At 43.4% G+C, this 25,656-nt stretch overlaps 1 long non-coding RNA gene across 1 annotated transcript; it reads left to right on the forward strand.

Moving 5' to 3' along the window:
* The first annotated feature begins 4,759 nt into the window (after nucleotides 1-4,759).
* On the forward strand, nucleotides 4,760-21,681 carry LOC116470430 (uncharacterized). Its single transcript, XR_004248611.1, has 3 exons — nucleotides 4,760-4,897; nucleotides 9,140-9,196; nucleotides 21,440-21,681. It is a non-coding gene; the product is annotated as an uncharacterized LOC116470430 (long non-coding RNA).
* Nucleotides 21,682-25,656: the final 3,975 nt, after the last annotated feature.

Here is a 25,656-nt window from a genome sequence, read left to right on the forward strand (position 1 = left end):
GCTGGCTTATTCTTGTCCTTTATTTTTCAGCTTAAATGTTACCTCTTTGGAGAGGCCTTTCCTGATCACACCAGTCCTCTCCACTAATTTTCTCATGTTTCGTTGGTTTTCTCTCTTTGGGTATCTACCATGATCTGCTAATTGTTTTGCTTATTTGTTTGCTTACTTATTTACTGTCCATCTCCCCCAATAGCATGTCAGCTCCATGACAGGAGGGTCGTTGTTTCTCTTGTTCACCACTGGGTGGCACATAGTATGTTCTCAATAAATGGTTGTTGGATGGATGGATGGATGGATTGATGGATGAATGGGTGGGTGGATGGATTGATGGGTAGATGAGTGGATGTATGGATGAGTGATGTATAGATAGGTGGATAGATGGATGGGTAGTTGGGTGGGTAAAAGGGGGGTGGATGGATGGGTGAATGAGTGGGTGGGTAGATGGATGGATGGATGGATGGATGAATAGATGGATGGATTGGTTTTGGGAAGAGGAATTTCCAGCAATGAAAAAGACCCCACTTTCTCCTCTTTCAACATCATACTCCTTCAGTTTATTTTCTCATGGTCCAAGATGGGAGATACAATTTCTATACCTTAAAAAAAATCTCATAATTGCACCCACCCTAGATTCTCCATCCCTGAGTAGCACCCCCAGTCACACAGGAACAAAGACTGGTCTGTTCTTGGCTAGACAGCCGAGCCAGGCCCAGTCACTGTGTGGTATGCGACCCTGACCGGCTGGCTGAATTCTTCAGCTGATAAGAAGGCTGCACCTCATTGCTAGGAGGGAGCGTGCAGATTAGGTGAGGAGATCCTGTGGCTCACTCTGTCATTGCCCCCACAGAGAAGGGACCCCCAAGTTCCACAGCGTTTCCCCTTACTCTCCCCAAACCCCAGTTGTATTCTAATCATTCCTTAGTATCCAGGCTGTCTCTCTTTCCCTGGGTATCATTTGACAACTGGACTTGACCAGTAAAACTAATGTTGCCTCCATCAAAGGGCCTTGGGGAGGGAGGCAGGCAGCTCAGAATTTAAAAAACACAACCTAGAACAACGTTGTGAATATGGGTGCTCTCTCCCTGGGCCCTGCTCCAGTTGCCTTTAGTAAACAGCTTCACTAGTTTCCCTGCATTTTGTCCAGCCATATCCCCAGGTTCAGAATGGAGTTTTCCAGGGCCACTGGGTAGTGTGCACAATTGTACCCCATTCCCTTCCAGGGACGTTGGGCACAGGAGCACAGTGTGAATGGCATCTTCCTGAAGTTTTGCATTATGGCAGCCCCAGGAAGCCCTGCACAGACATCAGTTTCAGAGACTGGAGGCTTGGAGGCCTGAACAATGACACTTGTACCTGCATGTACCCCCATCATGAAAGATCAGGGTCCTCGTGCATTGGGCTGCATTTGGGTTGTTGGCTGCGGAATATTTCTACCGTCAGTTCAACAAAAAGTGTGATGATCACAGTGAAGCTTAACAAAGAAAATGCTATCGGGCAATTAGTAAACCCAAGTCAGCAGGACTGATGTGAAATTTATCATGTTGGGAACAGCATGTTCATTTGCGTGTGACAAATGTTGGCATGTGAGTGCCGTGCAGAGGGAAGCTAAGGATGATAGCTGCTTTTGTTCTTTCTGCCCCTACAGTTTTAGTTCAGACCCTCTTCTCTGCTCTGGGATATCAAAAGCAAGGTGTGCAGGAAATACACACTTGCATTTTGTGCAGAATAAGTAAGGAAGAGGTCAATGCTGCGAGCTGGGATGTGGGACATGGCTCTTAGGGAGGAAAAAGTCTGGGTGAAGAGAATACAGAGAGGAGGAGCAGTTTTGTTTAGTGCCCAGGGGAGGGCCATTAAGGAGCTGCTTTGAAACCTGTCCCCAGAAGACCACAGCCTGAGCTCTGCCTGTATGACCTGGAATGTTGCGGGTGGGAGAGGCCCCTGCTCAGCCAGGTGCTACTTATTATGAATAAACACTCACCTCCTCAGCCCCAGAGTTACAGGCCAGCCGAGGCAACATTTACAGCAGAGGGATCACTGAAGCCTCCCCAGGCCCCTCAGCTTAGAGGCCAGCTATCATCTGGGTGGGTGGCTCAATCTGACTGGGGGGTCAGGCCCCAGATGCCTGTGGGAAAGTATAAGGGCTTGGGGCATTATTAGATCCATGACTTCCCCTCTGATTTCTTTTTTATGAACCTGCCTTTATAAACTCACATGTGTTTGCTTTGGAAGAACATTTTCAGGGGGAACCCAAAGATGTGACCTTCTCAGCGTGCCCCTTCTCCTCCCTAGGCAGGGTCTTTGAGCCACACCAAGTGTTCTTGGATGGGAATAAAGCATTTATTGGGGTTTAAGACTTTACCAAAGCTCAGGAAACCACTGGGACACAAGTGCCTGACTTTGAGTGAATGATACCAGAATTCTTGGCCCAGCAAAGTGGTCCCCTACCTGCACCGTGTTCTTAGCGTCTCTCAGTTCCCTTCCCTCTGGGCTCTCAGGCTTTCCCTACTAACTTCTCCTTGGCTTTCCTTCTTACAATTGCCTATCTTTAGCCTTCTTGGTGGCATGGATTCTGGGAGTAGGAGAGTAGGAGAGTAGGAAATAGTGGGGAGATTTAATTTATTAAGCACCAACTAGATCCCAGGCACCGTGTGAGGTTCTGAGAACTCAATGGAGAATTAAGCACAGTCCCACCCTCTGTGAAACCTTCTGTCTAATGGAGATGATCAAGAAGTGAGCAGCCCATGACAACTCGAGGGAAAAATGCAATGATTGGATGGGCAGGGCCAGGTAAGAGGTTAAAATCGTGATGCATTGAGAGCACTGAGATAGGGGAGTGCTTCCTGGAGGAGGTGGCTCCTAAGTTGAGACAGGAAGGGCAAGTGAGAGTTATTTAGGTGTAGAGGAGGAAGATCTGTAAAGGCAGAGGTGTGGGCAAGGTTGAAATTGCTTTAGGAAGCTCAGTGAAAGGGCAAGGAGGGGGCGTGAGAATACCTTCCTTCAGGCCTTATGAACAGACAGCAATGGTCACACACTGAGATGCCCACTGAAAGTTAAGACCTGGGTAACCTCACAAACAGAATAATGGGAGTGACTTTTCTGTGAGGAAGATGCTGGCTGCAGCTGACCACCTCCAGGGCAAGGTCAGACATGGGTCCAGGAGTTTGGATATGGTGGCTTAAAGACGACCACTAATTCTTAGTCATCCAAAGGCAGTCCCTTTCCTCCCTCCTTGAATTTGGGCACAAAAATTTTCTTGGGACTTCCAATTGCAGACTTTGAGAAGGACAGTTAAGCTTTCTTCCCTTGGAGCCCAATGGTTACACTGTGAGATGTCCAAGTCAAAGGAGAGGCCACATGGAGGTAAATCAAGGTGCTCTGCTCAACAGCCCCGAATGGACTCCAAGCCCACAGCCAGTATCAACTGCGACCATGTGAGACAGTCCTCTTGGTTGCTCCAGCAGAATTGAGTCCCCAGATGATTCCAGCTCTAATCAGCAACACCTGGAATGGAAGAACCACCCCCCACAGTGTTCAATCAACCCACAGAATCTTGGAGAGATGATAAATGATTGTTGTTTTAAGGCACTAAGCTTGGGATTGTGGGATCACTGAAATATTAGGCAAAGGCCCAGTCCTCTGAAGCTGAAGCAAAAATTAGTCACTAGTGCCAACCAAGCTCCCCACATTAGCTCATTCTGCCAACAGTTTTAGGAGCTCAAGATGCCACTTTCCTATGTGATATATATAGGATATATAGGATATAGATATATAGGATATATAGATATGTAGGAATACTATTCAGCCATAAAAAAGAATGAAATCATGTCTTTTGCAACAGCATAGATGGAACTGGAGACCATTCGCTGAAGTGAAATAACTCAGAAACAGAAAGTCAAATGCCACATGTTCTCACTTATAAGTGGGAGCTAAGCAGTGGGTACACACAGACATGCAAAGTGGAATAACAGACACTGGAGACTCCAAAAGGTGGGACAGTGTGTGAAGGGGGTGAGAGTTGAAAAATTACCCATTGGGCACAATGTTCACTATTCAGGTGACGGGCACATTAAAAGCCCAGACTTCACCACTATGCAATATACGCATGTAAGAAACCTGCACTTGTACCCCCTAAATTTATAAAAATTAAAAATTTAAAAAAATTTCACTTTCCTGATAGTCCTCGTTCCTCAATTCCACCTTCAACTAACCAGTAAGCATCAGTGGAATATGTTGTCCAAGGCACTTGAGGGGACGGGGGGTGTACGGAAGACACAAGAAAATACTCCTTGCTCTCAAGAGTTTCACTTATATACCTGATAAGGCGAATATACCATCCCAACTCAGAATTTGTTCAAGCCAGAAGTTTGGATGTCATCCTCCATCCTTTGATGCCCCTCCCCATTTAACATTAACAACTAACACGTGCTCAGTACCTTTAATATGCCAGGTATCACGAATTAACTCATTTAGTTCTCAAAACCCTATTAAAATAGTATTTTTCTTTCCCATTTTACAGGTGAGGAAATTGAGGCACACAGTTATGTCACTTGCACAAGTCACAAAGCTAGTTCATGATAGAGCTAGAATTGGAATCTTGGCCAGGTAATTCCAGCTCTTTCACTCTTAACCATTCTATAGAATCAGCACCCATCTTTGAATCAGAGTTTGAGATGCAAATACTTTACTGTATAGCCTTGATCAAATGACTTCACCTCATTGAATTAATTTTCTTCTGCATAAAATGGGGTTACTATCTGCTTATCTAAATTGTTACAAATGGGACAGTATATGTGCCATTCCAGATACCTAATCACAGCTCAATCAATGCTGGTGTCTTTTTCCTTTTTCCTTCTGTGGAAAACATGCTTTACATAGGATCTCTGAACTTAAAGAATGGGTAAGCCATGGCAATAGCTTACTTCAAACTGAATTCATGGTATATTAGGCAGTGGCTTCTACTGAAGAAGTTTTTTGCGTTGTAGCCAGGTTCTATAATCATTGTAAATATGTTGCTCTAAGGCAAGAGTTGACAAACTTTTTCTGAAAAAGATCACATAGTAAATATTTTAGGCTCTGCGGTCTGTATAGTTTCTGTTACAGCTACTCAACTCTGCCCTTATAGTGTGAAAGCAGCTTAGGCGCTATGTAAAGGAATGTGTATGGATATGTTCCAATAAAACTTTATTTACAAAAGCAGGCAGCGGGCCAGATTTAGTCTATGGACTGTTTAGCCCCTGCTCTCAGGTAAGCTATAGAGGTTCTGCTGAAAGAATCTCTTCTAGTCCTGGGAAAAGATCCTGTAAGTTAGGAAATTGGTAACTAGAGGGTAAAATGAAGGAGCTTGGTGAGAGTTTTTATATGCGGTGAAAATTCTGCCAAACTATTCCCATGACTTTTGATATCCAGCATGGTATAACCCTGGCTCTATATCAAGTTTTCAATTCTGATATTGCAATTTTGAAAGCAGTTTATAGAAACATAAGAACTCATTAAAAAACTCATTCAATGATCCACTTTGTAGCCTTGTGACTAATCCAGAAAGTAGAGTCTGTGTCTCTTTAGGACATAATCCTCCCTAGCAAGGTTCCTATAGAAAACTAACCCCTGGAAATAACACTAGGGGAAAAAAGTGTTCCATGGTAAAGTATGTTTGGAAAAGTTTACATAGTTTATTCTCCCTCTTGGAGATTGCTAATGGATATAAACGTATTAAAAAGCTGAGAATTCCTATAGTAACAAAATCCATTAATCTTGGTTAACTCTGACTTTTACAAACTCACTTGACCACAAAAACTTAGGTTAAAATATGGGATCTGGATTCAATAAAATGAGCATAATAATACTTATCTCCTGGGGCTGCTGTGAAGAGCACGTCTGATGAAGCGTGTGCTTAGCACAGGGCCTGTGAGAGAATACACAGGAAGTAGGTGTTGGCTGCTACATTAGCAGCACACTTGGGAAATGCTGGTCAAGACAATAATATACAAAGATATTCATAAACTCAATTCTCATTATAATTTTCAAAAGAGTTAGTTAATGGTATTCCATATCATATGATATAACAAGTGCTGTAATCAATCTTTTAGAAATATTTAGTTCTTGAAAGTGGAACCCCCTGAGCATGGCCTGTGTTAAAACAGGAGGTGCATGGTGACCACCTCTTTATGAGACACCAGGATCCTCAGGGAGTTCTTACTGCAGCGTGGGCAGGCGGTGGTCTGGAGGCTGAAGGCTGGCTGGATGGAAACAGTCAGCCTGGAAAGGGGGATGTGGACGCTGGTGGTCTCACTCTCCTCCACAGCAGGACCCTTTCAAACCCCCTCCTACAAAGGCCAGAGGCCCCAGATATTGACACATGCCTTTAAGCCCTTGGATACTTCAAAGAAAGAAGATTAGGAGCCAGTCTCAGAACCTGTTCCCCAGAGAGATGCGTTTGTCCAAAAGTTGATATTATCGATGCGAGTAGAAGCTGAGAGGAGCGTATAATTTCTTTAATAAAAGCTGGACTGTGTTTGCTTGGGCTCCTGAGTTTTTCTGCTCCCTCCTGAGCATTCTCAGGGGCTGGGATGGCCTCCTATGATCGGCACGAATGTTTGATCAGCTATGCGTCTTCTCCAGGGCAGCTCAGATGATCCGAAAGGCTTCGGATCTCTGGTTGTCTCCAGAGTTTTCCTTCTTAAATTCTTTGTTTCCTTCAGAATTCATTATAAATGACATAATTACATCTCTTTTTCTTCTCTGATTGAGCATATTTCTCACACATGGTGATTTGCTGCTTGGATGCTGGAGGAGGCTGAGCAATGTCATATGCACCCAAAGCACTGCGTCTCCCTTCCAGAACTGCACTGCCTCTCACCCATGCACTCCACTCCCTTCCAGAACTCCACTGCCTCTCATCCAAGCACTCCTCTCCCTTCCAGAACTCCACTGCCTCTCACTCAACACTCCTCTCCCTTGCAGAACTGCACTGCCTCTCACCCAACACTCCTCTCCCTTCCAGAACTCCACTGCCTCTCACCCAAGCACTCCACTTGCCACTGTCCCTCTCCAACTTTCCCCTAGTTCGGGACATTGACAGATTCCCCACAAACCCATGAGAAAGAGAAGACTGTCTGGGTCAGCAGGAAATTGAATTTCAGAAAATAATGAAGTCCTCTGCAGAGAATTATATTTCCTAAGAGAAGACATACCACCAATTGGGATGTTACCAAAAAAAAAAAAATTGGGTATATATTGTTCCCAATATATATTTTATTTATATATGATTGCTATAATTACTTGCTTAGAAACAAACATTCAATCAGACCATGGCATTCCAGCTCCAGTGAAAATAGGAAAGGGGATTTGATAGCAAATTATCAACTGTGACAAGAGAAATTTAAAATTAGAGGCTGGGCGTGGTGACTCACACCTGTAATCCCAGAACTTTGGGAGGCCGAAGTGGGTGGATCACCTGAGGTCAGGTGTTCGAGACCAGCCTGGCCAACATGGTGAAACCCCATCTCTACTAACAATAAAAAAAAAAAAAAAAATTAGCCGGGCGTGGTGGCAGGTGCCTGTAATCCCGCCTACTGGGGAGGCTGAGGCAAGCGAACTGCTTGAACCTGGGAGGCAGAGGTTGCAGTGAGCCAAGATCCGGCCACTGCACTCCAGTCTGGGTGACAAGAGTGAGAATCCATCTTAAAAAAATAAAATAAAATTAGAGACAGACACAAGAGAATTTGTTCATTCATTCATTCGTTTACTTCACTAATATTTATTGTGTTTCTTTCCATGCCAGGCACCACTGCGTTATGTATGATTATGGTGGTTGAGCAATAAGAGCTTGTATTTGTGGAGCACGTATTATGTGTTAAGTATGACCTCATTTAATTCCATCAGATAGGAACCAATCCTATTATTATTATTATTATTATTATTATTCTACAGAGAAGGAAAATGTAGCTTAGTGAAGCTAAATGGCTGCCCAAATTCAGTGTAGCTAATAAGCAGCAGATCTTGGGTCTGATACTAAAGGCCCTAAGTTTGGACAAAGGGCTACATTTAAAGCAAGTAAAGTCCTTACTCTCATGGAGTTTGCATTCTAGTGGGGGAGACAGTTAATTGAAAATAGAGGCAAATTTATACACATAAATAAGCAAGATCATTTCAAATAGCAGTAAGAGCTCAAGAAAATATAAAATGGAGTGATGCGCAACGCAGAGACAAGGTGGAGGTGCCGGGAAGATCCCCCACCCCAGTTGGACACTTGTGATGGCTGAACCGACACTCTTTGAGCCTAGTTGTTTCATCTGAAGGCAGGAACCTGGACAAGAGGCTCCTTCTGTAGCTCATTTCATTCCACAGTGGCATGGGCAGCATGGGCCGCCATTTACAACCCGTATTCTTCTTCTGTGTTCTAACATATGGAGTTTTTCCAACCCAGACAGAGCTAGGCCACTAGATATGAGCAGACTCAGATGCTACCTAAATAAAAACTCACCTTTGTCCTTAAGCAAATAATCCTACACAGGACACTCAGATATGGTGGTAAACAAACGTCCAAGTGTTTCGTGGAAAATACTAAAACACTCAACTTGTGGGCAGTGTTACCTTCCAAGTGACATTTGGCAATATCTGGAGGCTTTTGGGGTTGTCACAAACTGGGGAAAGGATGCTACTGGCATCTAATGGGTAGAGGACAGGGAAACTGCTGAACATCATACCTAATTCACAGGGCAGCCCCCTACAACAAAGAATTATCCAACCCAAAATGTCACTACTGGGAAATCTCATGCTACAGTGAGATAGAGAGATAACAGATAGATAGACAGATAGATGATAGATAGACAGACTGCCATCCTCATTTTCTGGTAAGTTTCTCTACCTCCAAAATCTGCCCCAAATTGATGGAGACAAGAGCTTTCAACAATTTTTTACTAAAACTTTCCATCAAAAGTCCAACCCAAAAAGCAGGGTCAGGAAGGCTCCCACATTTAAAATGATCTCACACAGCCATCAGAGAAAGAGAGGGACTCCCTTAAAGATGTTGAGAGAGAGACAATGTCTAAATCTTTACATGCATAAAATTGATAATACAAAACATACCTCTATTAGGTTCTTTCTTAATTGAAACAATGCTTTCTTTCATCCCTGCCAGGAAGAAGAAAAATCGTGTTTCCAGCTTGGGCTGCTGTTTCATCTGTTGGCCTTGCTTGTGAGCTAAGCCAAGTTTCATTAAAAATTATTGGTCTCATAACTTTTTTTGTTTTTTCCTTTAAAGAGTCCCATATGGAACCAATATTATGATAGGATTGTAGCTGCATAAAGCCATTGGGCATTTTGACCCACTCTCTGCTTCTTGGTAGATTCTAAGTACAGATCTAATTGTTTTTTCCTCCAAGTATTAAGCGAACATCTCTGCAAACAAATCCAAATTTAGAAAGTTAGATTGAAGAAATGGAGAAGCAAATCTAGTCAACTCACAGAAATCTTTCTTCTCCTCTCTTGCTCTGTCTCCAAGGGAACCTCTACACCTTCTTTTAAGGTGCCAGCCATCTTGAGCTCTTGTCTGATTAAGAAATTCTCTGGTAGAACCAGAGCATCTGCAAAAGCGTAAAATATGATCACAGCCTTTGCACAAGTATTTTAACAACCCAACCTTATGATAGGTTATATTTCATTGACTTGGAAGAAACACTGCATTATCTGGGAAAACAGCACAGATGTTGCCTAATAAACATTTTGGTTTATGCATTATATTAACCTCATGAAACATTTATGCAAATCTCACATTAACAAAAGGTAAAAGAACCATTCTATGTTATGAAGCATACAACAGGATGATCTTTGTCATGTTTTTGTTTTTGTTGTTGTTGTTTCACCTTGGTATTTTATGGGTGTGTTTATAACTCTTGGGGTTTCTATTTAGGAGGACACAAGGGCATTGCAGATTTTCATCTCTTCTGTTTTCAGTTCTGTTATCATCCCTTCCAGCTGACTTCACATTTTATGATGCTAATGGGGGGTGTGTGGTTTTGAGTTTCTCTCCTGTCAGCTGGTCAGTGGGTCTGAGGGATATATTTAATAGAATCTGACAGCTGATGGAACTGGCCTCATTGAAAGAGGATTTGATATGTGGAGTGAATGTGGCGACCCTGAAATCGCCATAATAACGGCCATTATTATTCTGCCTCTCGCAGCCAATATAACTCTCCCTCTTGTACACACCAGTACATGTGTATAAAAGACATGACTTATGGATGGCTTCTTCCGTATACTGATCTGAGGGCCATTTAGATAGCATGTCAAAACAGATTAACTGTCTTATCCTGCCACAAAATTAAGTGGGGGAAAGAGAACTTTACACAACTCTGCCCAACATATGCACTCTGTGCCCATAAACAAAGCCAGCACAGAAGGGGCACAGATCGTCTCTGGGTGGGGGTTAAGAGAATCAGGCACCCAGAAAAGCTGTAGGCTCACCCAGTTAAGGTGCCTGCTCCAGTGAGGACCCGAGGGCACTGCCTGATATATGGTGAGGGCAGCTGGAGCCACAGGTGGGAAGCTACCTCCTGAAAGGCTGGTGCCATGCTTTACCTGTGTGCATCTGCCTGGGATGTTGGGGTGGGTGTTGGCTCACCTCGGCCCTGCTGAACTGGACTCGCTGTTGAAGTCAACATCTCAGCCTGCATCCTGGCAACCCGAAGCAGCCACATTCTCTGCCAAACCTGCCTGCTTACTGAAGTCCGCTAACACTTATCGTGTGCTTGTTCCATGCTAAACTTTACCTGTAGAGACTCTTTTAATCTTCCCAAGAACCCTAAACTGTAGATATTATTATTATTAATTATGATTATCACCTCCATTTTACATATGAAGAAACTGAGAGAAAGGCAAACTAAGTAACTGGTCTCAAGTCACAGCTAATAATTGATGGAGCCAGGATGGAATCTCAGCCCATCAGAGCCCATTGCCATAACAGGGACAGTCCTCTTCTGCTTCTGTTTGTCCCCCAGCCAACAAGAAGTATGTGTGACTGTGTGTCTGCATACACGTGCATATGCACGTATAAAAATTCTTAGACACAAATGTTCCCCTAGAAATCACCTGGCCAACCCCTTAGCTGCAGCCAAATCCCCACTCAATCAAGAAAGTTACTGTGTTTTTTCCTCTGTAAACCAGACACCTCCCATCCAATGGGCTGGCACAAAGACAAGGGGAAAACCTGTGTGCACCTAGCACAGCCCCAGGCCTGGGAGGTTGGCCGGGAAGCACTCACCTCTCCTGTCCTTCATTTCCAACCTCAGAAACCCACCCCTGTTCCCTGCCTCCTGTCAACGAGCTGACCTCCCCATCTTCAGCCATGCAACAGTGCTGTCTGAGGTTATCATTTCAGGCAATGATATCAGAAGCAGTTGATTCCACATTTCCAAAAATAATCCTTTTATTTATCCACTGTCATCTTCTGGCAAAAAAAAAGAAAAAAAGAAAAAGAAAATGGCTGCAGAGAAGCCAGCAGATGTGTCCAGGGTACCTGAGGAAAGCAGGCCAGATGCTAGGAGATATCCTCGTGGCTGTCAGTGTTTAAATTACATAGAGCTGGTACTTTTTAGGTCAGAAGCATAAAACCTGCTATTGATCTTGAGCAATGCGTCCAATTTTGAATGTCTGTTAAAGCCCCAGGCACTTCAATGCCACATAATCAATATTTCTTTTCGTTCTTTTTTTCTTTTTTTGTTGTAGAAAATGTATGGGTTTGTTTACCCTTCCTGCAGGCATCCAACCTGGCCTTTTATTCCTGCTCAAGTAGGACATGCAGCCTGCTGGGGACCCGCTGCTCAAATCCTCCATCTGCAGGACTGCCGGCCCTGGGACTCATGAATAATGGAAGTGCAGTACCCACTCCTTACAGCCCAGACGACTTTCCAGGAGCAGGCTGTACCCTGAAAGTAACCAAGGAACAAGGGGCAAGGAGACAGAGAGAGATGGTGAAATGTGAGATCATGTTTAGCTCATTGTAGACCCTAAGATAAGACAGTACGTGCAATCCTGAAATTTACAGTAGAAAAGGGCCTGGGAGATTATCTGGGGGAAACATTCCCTTTCAATTTGCAGATGCAAAAATTGGCCAAGGCTCCTTATGCCTGGGTTGTTGAAATGGTCCAGGGAACATGAGCTGGGCCATATGGAATATGGGTTAAGCTTTGATCTCTGTTAAGAAAAGGGTTTCAGGTCGACCAGATGACCATAGCAGTCTTTGTATTCTGACTCTGAGGACAACCTAGTAAGCAAGTCAACCAGGTAGGCTGGTGTGATTCGAAGCTACAAGGCCATTGCATCCCTGACTAAAGGCCTGGTGGTTGTGTCTGTGGTGGTGGTTTTGAAGAAGTGTCTTCTTCTACGGGCTGCTACATAGAATTGGCCTTGAAGGATGAAGAGCACAGAGAAGTGAAACTGGTGAAGTGTAAGGGGTGGGGACAGAGGTAAGAAGACAAAATGACAAGTGGTGCAAAGACAGAAGTGAGAAGCAGCATGGCGCATTGATGGACTTGCAAATGGTTCACATGAGCAGCAGAGCAGAGGGTGTGGAGGCAGCAAGAGAGACAGCATCACAGGAGCCTGGCCTTGCCCTGCACTGAGGAGTTTTCAACTCTTGGCTTTGAAGCCTTTTGAATCAGGCAGTGATACAATCAGTGTTGCACTGGAGAAAGTTCATGTTGGCTGGAGGGCAAAGGATGGATTGCAGGAAGCAAGACTGGGGTCAGGGAGCCAGACAGCAGATTACTCCAGAGGCCAGGCAGACCCTGATGATGGCCAAACCAGGAAGGAGCAGGTCGGGGTATGGGTTTCTCATATTCACAAGGAGGCTCTACAGGATTGGAGGAGGGTCTGGATAGATAAAGTGATGGGAAGATCACAGTGGCAGGCAGGGTCACTTAAAAATTCTAGCACTACATGTGAATTGTTGTGGTTTACTGTGTGACTTTTAACAAGTCACTTAACTTCTCTTAGCTTCAGTTTCCTTACCTATAATGTGAGAATAACATGGGGATTTCATGATTAAATGAGGTAATACATGAAAATGTTTTCCATAGTGCCACCATGTAGTAAACCTTCATGGTTTAGAAGGTGACACCTGACTTCTGTTATATTATTGATCATGTAGAGAGTATCCAATGAGACATGATGTGTTTTGAAGTAGCATCACCTTTTTTTTTTTTTTTTGACAGAGACTCCCTCTGTCACCTAGGCTGGAGTGCAGTAGCATGATCTTGGCTCACTGTAACCTCTGCCTCCTGGGTTCAAGTGATTCTTCTGCCTCAGCCTCCTGAGTAGCTGGGAGTACAAGATCACACCACCATGCCTGGCTAATTTTTGTATTCTTAGTAGAAGTAGCATCATTTTTAACCCAATCTTGAAATAGATAGCTTGAGTCATAAGCCGTTTCCAGGAAGCATGCTGGAGTTACTTCTCCAGTGCAGGAAGACAACAACATAAGCACATACCTGTCTATCTCCCAGATTCCCCAGAAAATGACCAACTGTATATAAAAATAAGAAAAAACTTATCCATACTGGGTATTAGCAAAGGGTGGTATTTATAGGCCAGGAGGTCTGAGGAACGTCTGTTAGATACACAGCAGATGGGCCAGATTGAAGAACTCATTATTTCCAGAATGGGAAGGAGTGGTCTGTTTGATAGAAATTTCAAAACTGTCTTTGCAGATCCTCACCAACAGCCCTGCTGTGGTGAAAACTGGAGGTGAGAGTGGGCTAAAGCCTCTAGAACTGGTCAGTGCCATGGATAGGTGGCCATAGTGCCAGGGACACAGTGAAAGGGATCCCCAGACCAGCAATTCCTTGGGACTAAACCCTGAAGCCAACTTCCACCCAGGCCTGTGTCAGGGCACAGCCCCAGCAGACTGCTGGCGGCTGAGCTTTAGTAGACATGCATTCTCATCTTCCCAGCATCCCAGATCCTCTTACTCTAGTAACGACTCTGATTTTGAACTTGGAGTCAACCCTTCTCTTCATTCTGAGTCCACATGGTCTGGAAGGATCTCCAGGATGAGGTTCTTCACTCAGGTCTGGTCAATCCAGCACAAAATGGACCTTGACATAGTGATTGATTCAGGAATGGTCTCACCACCCAGGGTGGTCCAATCAGAACGGCTCTCAAAAGTTTAGTGGGAGTCCATCATAAGATACGACTTCACAACACAAGCATGGCTACAGCCAGATAGAGAGATCTGAACAAGACTGGCAAGGAAGTGGAGAAATTGAACCCTTAGACACTGCTGATGTGAGTGTAAAATAGTACTGCTGCTTTGGAAAACAGCCAGTTTCTCAAAAGGTGAACTATATCACCCTGCAATTCCACTCCTCAATACCTACCCTAGAGAAATGAAACCAAATGTTCACATAATGCACACTAATGATCCCAGCAGCACTGTAATAGACAAAAGGTGGAAACAAACCAAGTATCTTTCAACCAGTGAATGTATAAACAAAATGTGATGCATCCATACAATGGAGTATTATCAGCCATGAAAAGAAAGAAGATTCAGGCACATGCTGCAACATAGGTGAACCTCTCAAACATCATGCAAAGTAAAAAAAGCCCAGTGCGAAAGACCACCTATTGTATGAAATGTCCGGAACAGGCAAATCCATAGAGACAGAGAGTGGATTCGTGGTTACCTAGGGCTGGGAGAAAGGAAGATGGGGAGTGACTGCTAATGGGAATGGGGTTTCTTTTTGAGGTGATGAAATTTTTTTTAAATTGATTGTGCTGATGGTTGTATAATTCCATGAATATAGTAAAATCACTGAATTTTACTTTAAGTGGGTGAACTGTATGGTACGTAAATTACATCTCAATAAAGCTCTTATTAATTTAAAAACCAAGGGAAAGATCCAAGCTCTATGCTGTTGGAATTGAGCTGATGGGAGGAGGAGGGGTGAGGCTGGAGCTGTTGTAGCCACTTTATCACCCAGAAGTTTTAGGGGCCACTACAGTGAGCCCAAGAATCAATCTAACACAGCAGGAAGCACAAGGAAGTGATAGAAACTGGATTCTCAAGGATGTTGTTTTGACTTTAAATTCAGCTGTACTTGAAACCAGAACTACGCCTCGGTTTCCCTCCCTCAGTTACCTCCCTCTAAGTTGGGCTTTGTGTTCACAATAGAAAGACCCCCATTGCAAATACCAAACACAGAAAAGTAACCTTGAGCAGGGAGTCCCAACTTCCCGCCACCGCTCCCTTCCAGGCTGACCTCCTTACCCTGGCCTCTTCTAGCTCCCTCTTCTTCCTTCAGCTTCTAGATCCTCGAATCAGCCAAACAGAACTCCATCCAGTTTAATCCATTCCATTCTCCCATTGTCCTGGCCTGAATTATTCACACAGGGACCCACACAATCTGTGACAGAACTCCTAGCAATGGGTTAATGGAGAGAAGCAAACAAAGAAAAATCACAGGCATATGAGAACACAGAACTGTTCACAACAAGGAGGACCACAGGTGCCTCCCAACTGAATTGAGTTACTGCAAGACGCAAGAGAAAAATTTCCAAGTCTGTTAATTCAAGTTCTCAGGAGGAATCAAGAAGAAACTGTGGCTTCCATTTTCAGAGAGCAATTCGAGTTTATCTGTTTACTTCCCTTGCCTCTCCAAACCTTATTATGACCAAATTAAAACACAAAAAATGAAAAGAAAGAAAGACAGACAGAAAGACAGACAGACAGAAAAAGAAGAAGAAAGAAAGAAAGAAAGAAACAAAGAAAGAAAGAAAGAAAGAAAGAAAGAAAGAAAGAAAGAAAGAAAGAAAGAAAGAAAGAAAAGAAAGAAAGAAAACCTCTATTAGCACTAGAAACTAAGCCATGGATAACCTAGAAACTTGAGTACTTTTCTTTAAAGGATGTGATGGAGAAGGAAAGCGGTTGAATGAAGGCTGCCGTCTAATGCAGGCATGGGAAGGGCCCCCGCAGAAGTGGAGGGGATCCCCAAGAGCTGCAAAAGCTCCTCAACCTTGGGTTCATGTTATTTACTATGGTGGACCCCAGGGTAATTGGTATGGGGCAGATTAAAGGACTTGAGGAATTGTCCCACTGCCCCTGATAGGAAACAGCCAAGAGCACCACTCACACCAGGCTTCACATGGTGTAAATAGTGTGGGAAGGAAAAAACAACTATTGCTAAGGAGACTCAGTGAAAGCAAGGATTTGCTGCCCTGATTTAGGGCTATTAGTACAGTCACGGCAGAGAAGTACATGCTCAGGACAATAATAAACCTTCCTGCCATATTGATGCAGGACAGGCCAGCCCCTAAATTGAGGCTTAGCCCAGGAGGGTTCTTGGCCTCCCCCAGGAAAGAATTCAAGGGCAAGACAGTGGTGTTAAACAGCCACTTCTATTGAAGCAGCAATGTACAGTAGAAGACAGGCTGCCCTATAAGCTGTGTGCCCAGAGTAGCAGCTTAGAAGTGCCACTGTACTCATAGTTATACCCAATTTTAATTATATGCAAAATAAGGGGCGGTCCATGCAGAAATGTCTAGAATGAGGGAGGTAACTTCTGGGTTGTCGAGTGTTGCCATGAAAAGGGAGGGGTATCTCCTGGGCATTGCCATGACACTGGTAAACTGACATGGCCCACTGATGGGTGTGTCTTACGGAGAGGTGCTTCTGGCCCTGATCTGTTTTAGCTAGTCCTCAATTAGGTCTGGTGTCCAAGCCCCACCTCCAGAGTTGAGTTCTGCCTCCTGCCTCAATAGGAGAGTAAATGGAGCTCTCACTGGAAAGGCTAGGAGAGGACGACCAGGAAAGGGTCCCGAGCAGTGGAGTGAGCAAATCTCAGCCCTGCAGATGACTGCGGATGCTGCTGCCCCAATGCCTGCATAGGGTGAAAAGAAACTGCCAGGAAATGGTGCATTTTCCTGCTGCACCTTCCCACTCACCCACTTTCTTTTCCTCATAGTCAACTGAACCTCCAAACTAGAAAAACACCTACAGAATAGACCGAGAAGTCCTTTTCTCTTCTGTGAGTAACATATTTAAATAAGTTTCTAACAGAATCTTTCTCAAGTTGTAACAGTGGATCAACAGGTTTCCCTCTGCAAATACGTACAATAAAAGAAAACGTAACAGAGGTAGGAAAAGTTTCTGTGATTTAAAAAACAGAGCTTATTTCGAGAAATCAAACCATATACTCTCTCATGATGTAAAACTATACCAATAAGCAAGGATAAAAGTGATCTCTAATTTTGGTATTTCCCATAAGATTAGAGATATTGTCTCTTTTAATGGAAAGCCCTGAAATCCAGAAAGACAGTTTCCCAGTGAAAAGCATAATCACGGAAATGTTCTAGTGTTTTTAGGGCAATACAGAGCAGATTGAATAGAACAGAAGACAGAATCTGTGAATTTAGAAGTGAGCTCAAGGAACCCTCCCAGAATCAGTGAAAAGACGACAAGAAATGGAGAAAATAAGAAAAGAGAGAGAGAAAGAAAAAAGGAGAGAGGAAGCTAGAAAGGAAGCTACAGATCAACTCTCCATGTAAGATTTTAAATGGTGGCAACAGAGCAAATGAAAGAGAAAAAGTAACTCAAGATATGACAGAAAATTCCCCTGAGCTGAAGCAAGACTTGTGTCTGTAGAATCTAAAGGCAAACTGCCCCGGCAGGCTGTTGACCTGCTTTTGCAAATAAAGTTTTATTGGAACATAGCCATGCCTGCTCATTTATACATTGTTTCTGGTGGCTTTTCTGCTATAACAGCAGAATTGCATGCCGGCCACTACAGACCCTATGACCTACTTAGAAAGCTGTATGGCCTTCTAAGAAAAGATCTGCTATCCCCTCTAAGAGTTCTTTGATGCATACATGGCTAAAATGTTTGCATTTCAAGGATAAAAAATTTAAAATCCTATAATCATTTAGTCCTCTGGGGTGTAGGGTAGAAATACCCAAATTACCTTCAAAAGAAGAAAGAAAGAAATTGCACTAGGTCACACTTCTTAGCAAATTCTAAGGTAAAATGTTATCAAAATCCAAAAACTTTCAGAGGATTGAGATTGAGAACTAAGACTATATGCAGCCAAGGTGCCATTCTTGTATATTCGTAATCTTTTTTGTGCTTCCACTCCTAGGGTGGTGTCTGCAATCCCAGTCACAGCCCTCCGAAAGTGTGCAGGTAATCTTATGAGGACAGATTCATAAACAACATATGTTGTGACTATTACTTCTTGAAGACAAAAATCATCAAAGAAATGCTCCAGGTGGCTGAAAAATGAAGCAAAATAAATAATTCAGATATGAGAAAAAGCAATATAAAAGAAACAGTGCTTACACAGGACCCAAAAATTTCAAGTTAATTTCTTAATAATTGCAGTTAACATGATTATAAAACAATGCAAGTGTCAAAAAATAATTCTGGAAAGAGATGAAGCCCAATGTAAAAGTATATTAATTATAATATTCTTATTCTAAAAGCCAGATGGGGCTGGAAAGGGAATTGGTGATGCTAGTACTGGTAATTATAGCTTCCATTTTTAGAAGTTACTATGTATTAAGCACAAAAATAATGCTGATATAAATATTGTTTTACATAAATCTTTGTACATATCTTTAATATTAATTCCTTAACACAAATTCTTAGAAGGTGAATGCTGGGTCTGAGCATTTAAAAATCTTTCAACACAGTGAAATTTGAACTCTCAATAGAAATATGTAAGTGTTCATTTCTCTGTACTCTTGCCAATGACAATTATTATCATTTTGCTAGTTATAATTGTGAAAATAATGTATGAAAAAGTATGGAAGTTTGAAAATTTTTGTACAAACTAGAGCAAATTAAGGTTATTTGATATAGTACTATAACTTTCACTCACTTGTGTTCTGATATACTTCTCAAACAGAAGAGACCACCACTCTATTTATTTTCATTTCTCATGAAGGTACTAGGTGGCATGTTTTTGTGGCATATAAATGTCAATTTTTTTTTTTTTGAGATGGAGTCTCACTCTGTTGCCCAGGCTGGAGTGCAGTGATGTGATCTCGGCTCACTGCAACCTCCACCTCCCGGGGTTCAAGCGATTCTCCTGTCTCAGCCTCCTGAGTAGCTGGGATTACAGGCATGTGCCACCACGCCTGGCTTTTGTATTTTCAGTAGAGACGATTTCACCATGTTGGCCAGGCTGGTCTCAAACTCCTGACCTCAGGTGATCCGCCCACCTCAGTCTCCCAAAGTGCTAGGAACACAGGCCTGAGCCACCATGCCTGGCCATAAATGACAATTTTAAGGGGATATAAAATTTTTTATTTGGAGACAACATTGATGAGAATTGAGGGCCATTAAATAATTAATAGCAAGTCCCCAAAATGAGATTCTCTGCAGCCATTAAAAGTCATATTCAGAAAAACTATTAGAGGTGTAAGAAGCTTCTGGAAATATAATACCGAGTGAAAAATAGTTTATAGGATACAATCCCAATTCTGAGGTTAAAAAGCATATACCATGTACAAATAATGAGATAAGCCAGACATTAACAAGGATGGTCTTTAAGAGATGACAATCCAGAAGAAGGGGTTTCTTCTTTATTCGTTTCTGTATTTTCTAGGTTTTCTACTGAAACGTTTTAATACATAGAGAAAAACAGATATCTTATAAGTAAGCTAGAAGTTTTTGTCTGTTTCCCCGGCAACTAGGGCAATATCTGGCTCCCAGGAGACACTTCTGTCAATGCCCACTGAATGAATGAGTGAGTAAATGAATGAGTAAAAGACTGTGTATTTCCCCTAGGCAGAATCCCCTTTCCTGGGGCATCTAAGATCTCCTGGTTTCTGCGGGCCTAGGATCCTGCCCCTATCGGCTTGCTTCCCACTGTCAGCTGCTTAGCTGCTTTGACCCTCACCCATGTCCCTGTCTGGATCTCCGCAGCATCCCCACAGTGGGGGCCTCTCCAGGTCACCTGCTTCATCTGCTAGGCCTGGGCCCCATATCTCCATCACTAAGGCCCACCAAGTTGGTCTTGACTTTGCCAGTTCTTCTTCCTTCTGAGGTAGAAAACTCCTTTGGAAAAACTTCTTGGCCAAGGACATGACACCTTGGGAAACTGATCCAGGCAGTCAACAAGGCTGATGTCATCTGGATAACACCAGGATCACACTGAGCTCCCCTTCCCAGTTGATTGATTTCCTTGCAAGGAATGTTAATTTGTAAAAATCATGAATAGATTTGTAGTCTGAATTGGCCCTTAAGAACAGAGCTGTAAACACCAATGTGATGTAATGGCTGGTTCTATTCTGATTTGTCAGTGACAATGTTTTACCAGTACTCAAAATGTCTCAAATATCACCCCTGCTTACATGGGAGTTTGAGTGAGGAAGAGACTGTTGGACTGTTTGCTCTGGTTGAATGAGACTTAGCAGGTTGGTATAACACATTTTGTCCTATCAAAAATAGCTGAGATTACATAAGCATAACCTCTCCCCAGAGCAAATATGCATTTGAGAGGCAGTGAAACATACATAATTATAGATGTAAAACACTAAAAATAGGCTCTGTGCCACACACAGGCAGCTGAGAGCGTGGGACTCGAGTGCAATGCTGCCACGTATGGCAATATTAATAGGAGTTGTGGCACCATCCCAGGTGGCCCAGTGAGGCGATGCAGAGCTATTACAGACAGGAAAAGACAGAGAGATTTAAAATGTTTGTGTGCAAAGAAGGTTGCTGCTTATTTGAGCCTGTCAAAGCCTGTTCCAACTGACTGTGGTCTTCTCCCAGGGGACAGGAAATAAGAAGTCATCAAACAACCATGATTGTTACATTGTTACCTCTTATTGTATTCTTATTATAACTAGTCAGTATGAATAATAATAGCAGCTTGTGCTTAAAAGCATGTGCTGTATTTTTCGAGAGATTTTCACTTCTACAGTTACTCAATTCAACCAGTCTATATTAAGGGCTGTTTCAAGTGGGCTTTCCTATATAACACAACCGTCCCACAAAACTTGACGACTTAAATCAACCAGAATTGCTTTACAATTGTTGGCCGTGTGATTTTCTGCTTGTCTCAGCTGGAAGGTCCCAAGACGCCCTCAGGCACATGTCTAGCAGCTGTGCTGGGACACTTGACTGGACACCCTGATGCTCCTCCCTGGGGCCTCTCGTCTTCCAGAAGGCTAGACCAGTTTCCTGATCTGAGGTTTCTGGGCAGTGCTTCAGGACAGCCCCAGTGAAAGTTGCACTGTCTCTTAAGGTCTAGTTGCATGATGTCACCTCCACTACATTCTTCTGGTCAACGCCACTCGCAAGGGTCAACCCATATTCAGCAATGAGAAAATAAACTGCACCTCTCGATAGGAGGAACTGCAAAATTTTGTAGGAGTATTAAATTGAAGACAGCAGGGCTAAGCTAGATATTGACTTACGTCATTCTCATTTAATTCTAACAGGAACCCTGAATGGAAAGGAATGCAACACACACTTTTTGGATACAGAAAGTGAGATTCAGAGAGGTTAAACAACTTTCCTAAAGCCACACAGCGAGAGAGTCGATCTGAACTGAAGATTGTTTGACATCAAAGCTCATTTTTTTCCCTAAATGTCAGCATTCTTTCCTGACTTATTAATTTGATTTCTGTCCTCCCCTCATGGAAGTTAATTAAAGGAATGCGAGAACCTTTTAGCAAATCTCCAGGGTAGCTTCTGTGTTGATCATTGTTCCACAATCTCTTTTCCACCCAATCCCCACCAACCCTTTAGATCTGTTTCTATTTGGCCACATCCCAGAACTGCACAGATCAGGGGAGAGAGAGCTCGCTACTAAGGCAGGTCCTCTGTCAAATGCAACAGGGACGAGGAACCCATGTGCTTGCCTGTGGTTTACTATGTGCCAGGAACTGTGTGGATTGCTTAACAAAAATCAACTTAGCTAATCCTCATAGTAATGACACAAGGCAGGCAGGGTTGTTTTTTTTTTTTTTTTTTTTTGTTCGTTTGTTTGTTTTTGGAGACTGAGTCTTGCTCTGTCGCCCAGGCTGGAGTGAAGTGGCGCGATCTCCGCTCACTGCAAGCTCCGCCTCTCGGGTTCACACCATTCTCCTGCCTCAGACTCCGGAGTAACTGGGCCTACAGGCGCCCGCCACCACACCCGGCTAATTTTTTTGTGTTTTTAGTAGAGATAGAGTTTCACCGTGTTAGGCAGGATGGTCTCAATCTCCTGACCTCGTGATCTGCCTGCCTCGGCCTCCCAAAGTGCTGGGATTACAGGCGTGAGCCACTGCGCCCGGCCTGTTTTGTGTTTTTAATCTCTTTTGCAGATGGGGAAACTGAAACAGGTCAGTAAGTTGTAGAACTGGAATCTGAAACCTGGGCCATCGGACTCCAGAGCTGATGGTCTTGCCTCCCTCACTTGCCAGCCTCTCCAATCATAAAGGAACTTCAAGCAGAGAATGGGAGAAGTTGTGGCCAGTGTGACCCCGACTCTCATTCCAAGGCCCTCTTCTTCATTAGCACCTTCTCCTTTCCTCAACCCACCTCAGATCTGAACGATGAGTCCCAGTTTTGCAGTACCAGAGACTGAGGTGCAGGGCAGTTAGATGCGTCTCTGCAAGTTTCCTGAGATGATGATGGCAGGTGGCAGGGCAGGACCCAGGTCTCCTGCCTCCTGGACCTGGGCTGTGCCTAAGAGGAAAAGAAGGGAGTTATTAAACCCCAGGGACAATCCCTGAGCCTGAGTAGCCCTGTGCCAGTGTGGAGGCAAGTAGGGATAGAATCTTTTGATTCTCTTGAGGCAAGTAGGGATAGAATCTTTTGATTCTCTTGAGGCAAGTAGGGATAGAATCTTTTAAAAATAAGAGAACTTCTGATCTCCCTTAAGTTGGCCAGAGAGCCCAGACCACTTTCCCTCCTGAGTGGACACGGGACTTGAAATGCGAACCCGCCTTCGGCACTGGGATCTGCAGTAACACTGGCGAGTCTTCCGAGGACTGGGTGGTGGGCTGCGTTCCCCACATTCCCCACACTCAAAGAAGCCCTCTCTCCCACACTACCAAAATCACACACTGCTGAGCTTTGCTTTGAAACACAACATCCAACAAGTTATGAATCATGAAGATCTGGACTCATTGGCCAACAAATTAGAGGATGATTTGCTTCTGCTTTTCCGTCAACAGTGGGATGCCCAAACACCTGTCTGCATCGGTTTCTAGGGGCATCCACTGCCCATCAGCAAACAGGCCGAGAAGCTGACGTGCAGGGAAGTGGTGGGAAAGGAAGCCTTTCCAGAAGCGACTGACTGTCACATTGGGTGCGATCTACTGCCACTAGAATTCACCTTGCAGGTACAGCATGGTGGGAACATGATGTATTTTGATGGCGCATTACAGATTATAAAGCTCTTTGATACCACTCATTCTTGCAAAGGGTATCTTATTTCATTTATTTAGTTTTAAACCTAATATTTATTATGCCAAGCACCACAGTGAGTACCTTATATAGGTTTTATATTTTATTTGTATATTTTTATATGCATATATATACATAGCATAAAAGTTACCATTTTAACTATTTTAAGTGTACAGTTAGGTGGCATTAAGAGCATTAGTACCATTGTGCAACCATCATCATCATCCATCCAAAGAACTTTTTTCACCTTGAAAACTGAAACTCCTTACCTTTTAAACAACAGCTCCCCATTCCCCCTCCTCCTAGCCCCTGGCAACCCCCATCCTCCTTTCTGTCTCTATGAATTTGACTTCTCTAGGGACCTCATGTAAGTGGAATACTGCAATACCTGTCCTTTACTGACTGGTGTATTTAATTTAGCGTAATGTCTTCAAAATTTATCTGTGTTATAACATGCGTCAGAATTTCCATCTTTTTGAATACTGAAGAATATTCTGTTGCACGTATGTTCCACATTTTGTTCATTTCATGGACATTAGGGCTGTTTCCACCTTTTGGCTGTTACAAATAATGCTGATATGAAGCCCAATGCACAACTTCATGTGGTTTTTGTCAGTTACTCTTCAAAACAAATCTACAAGGTAGGTCCTCATACCTTCTCATTTTCAGATGATGAAACCTGAGGTGGAGAGAAGGTAACACACCTGTCAAAGGTCACCTCTAGTAAACAGTAGGGCCACTTCATTCATTCATTTTCATTCATTCATTTATTCATTCATATTCAGCAATATTTTGGGGTCCTTTGAGGTAACTACCATGTTCTGGCACTGTTGTTGATGCCAGAAGTACAGAAGTGATCTGAGCTTACACCTTCTAATTCCATAGTCCCCTCTCTTCACTCTCACACCCTGCTGCCCCTCCATATGTAAATATCTGAGATTCTAGAAGTAGATATAATGATTTATAAAATATATATAGATAGACATATAAATGAAATATTTATAAAAGGCAAATTTATATTTTATGGAAATAAATATAAAATTAAGATCCAGTGAAAGATGCAGAATTTTAAGTATAAAGGGCTAATATGCAATTCAATGTGGTGTGTGTAGGGGACGGTGAACCGTTGTTCATCTCAGTGCAATGAGGAAGGCAAGACTTAGAGAGGCAAAGTGATGGGTCCAGGGCTACGCAGCAGAGTTGAGACCCTGCCCAGGTGTTCTGAGGCAGGTCTTGTGCTTTCCCCCTGAAACAAACAAACTCTTGTAAAATATGAAAGGATAAAAACATATTCTGATGGGCAAATGCCATCCCCTCAGGTAGAGATGAGGCTTTGAGTTTCAGATCTTGCTTCCCAGATGACCAAGGCAGTGAGTATGAGGCTGGCCTCTGTGACAGACAGTCATATCCACTGAGTCTAAGAGTTTGATATGCACCTGCTGTTTGATCCTCACAAAAGCTGTCTTGTGTTCCACACCACCTTACAGAAGCAGAAACTGAGGCTGGGAGTAGTTAATTCATTGTCTCACTGGCACAAAGCTAACAGGTTGCAGAACTGGGATGTGACTCCCAATTCCTTACTTAACTCCTATGATTCTTCCACGGCCAAGGAATGACTCTGGCATCAGAAATAGATGAGGCCTCTAGTGGTCTTCCAGCTCTTGGGGGGGGTCCTCAGGCAGGGCTGCTGAGCCGCTCCCACCACCAATTCCTTACACATCTGTCCCTGCCCCTCCCACTGTGTGACTTCCTGGAGAGCCCTCTCCCCTCATTGACTGCGATGGTCCTTGACTCCTTTATGCAGCCCCAGTCAGTTTTGAGAGGGAGATTTTCATTCTTTTATTCACTTATATACTCAGCAATATTTGGGGGGATACTACCATGTTCTGGAAATGTTGTTGATGCTGGACATGCAGAAGTTAACAAAATAAACACTCTTCCTACCCCGAGAGTTCCAGTTGGGGGAGAAAGACATAAACATAATAAAAACATAATTTTAGGTGGGAATAAAAAGAAGAGCCATGAAGGAAAGTAAAGCAAGGTAAAGAGATTGAAGCAGTTGGCATAAGAGTGGCTACCTTAGACAGGGTGATCCGGGAGGGCTGCATGGAGGAGGTGATATAAAAGCAACAAGAGCTGCGTGAAGGATGGCTAGGGGGGGTTGGGGTGGAGCAGAAAGAAGTTTAAGTATAAAATCCGTGAGAGGAGAAGAACTTGAAAGGTTTGGCAAAGAGGAAGGTCAGTGTGTCAGGAGTAGGCCGAG

This window comes from Hylobates moloch, unplaced genomic scaffold (assembly GCF_009828535.3).
Source record: "Hylobates moloch isolate HMO894 unplaced genomic scaffold, HMol_V3 SCAFFOLD_6, whole genome shotgun sequence".
Classification (NCBI taxonomy): Eukaryota; Metazoa; Chordata; class Mammalia; order Primates; family Hylobatidae; genus Hylobates; species Hylobates moloch.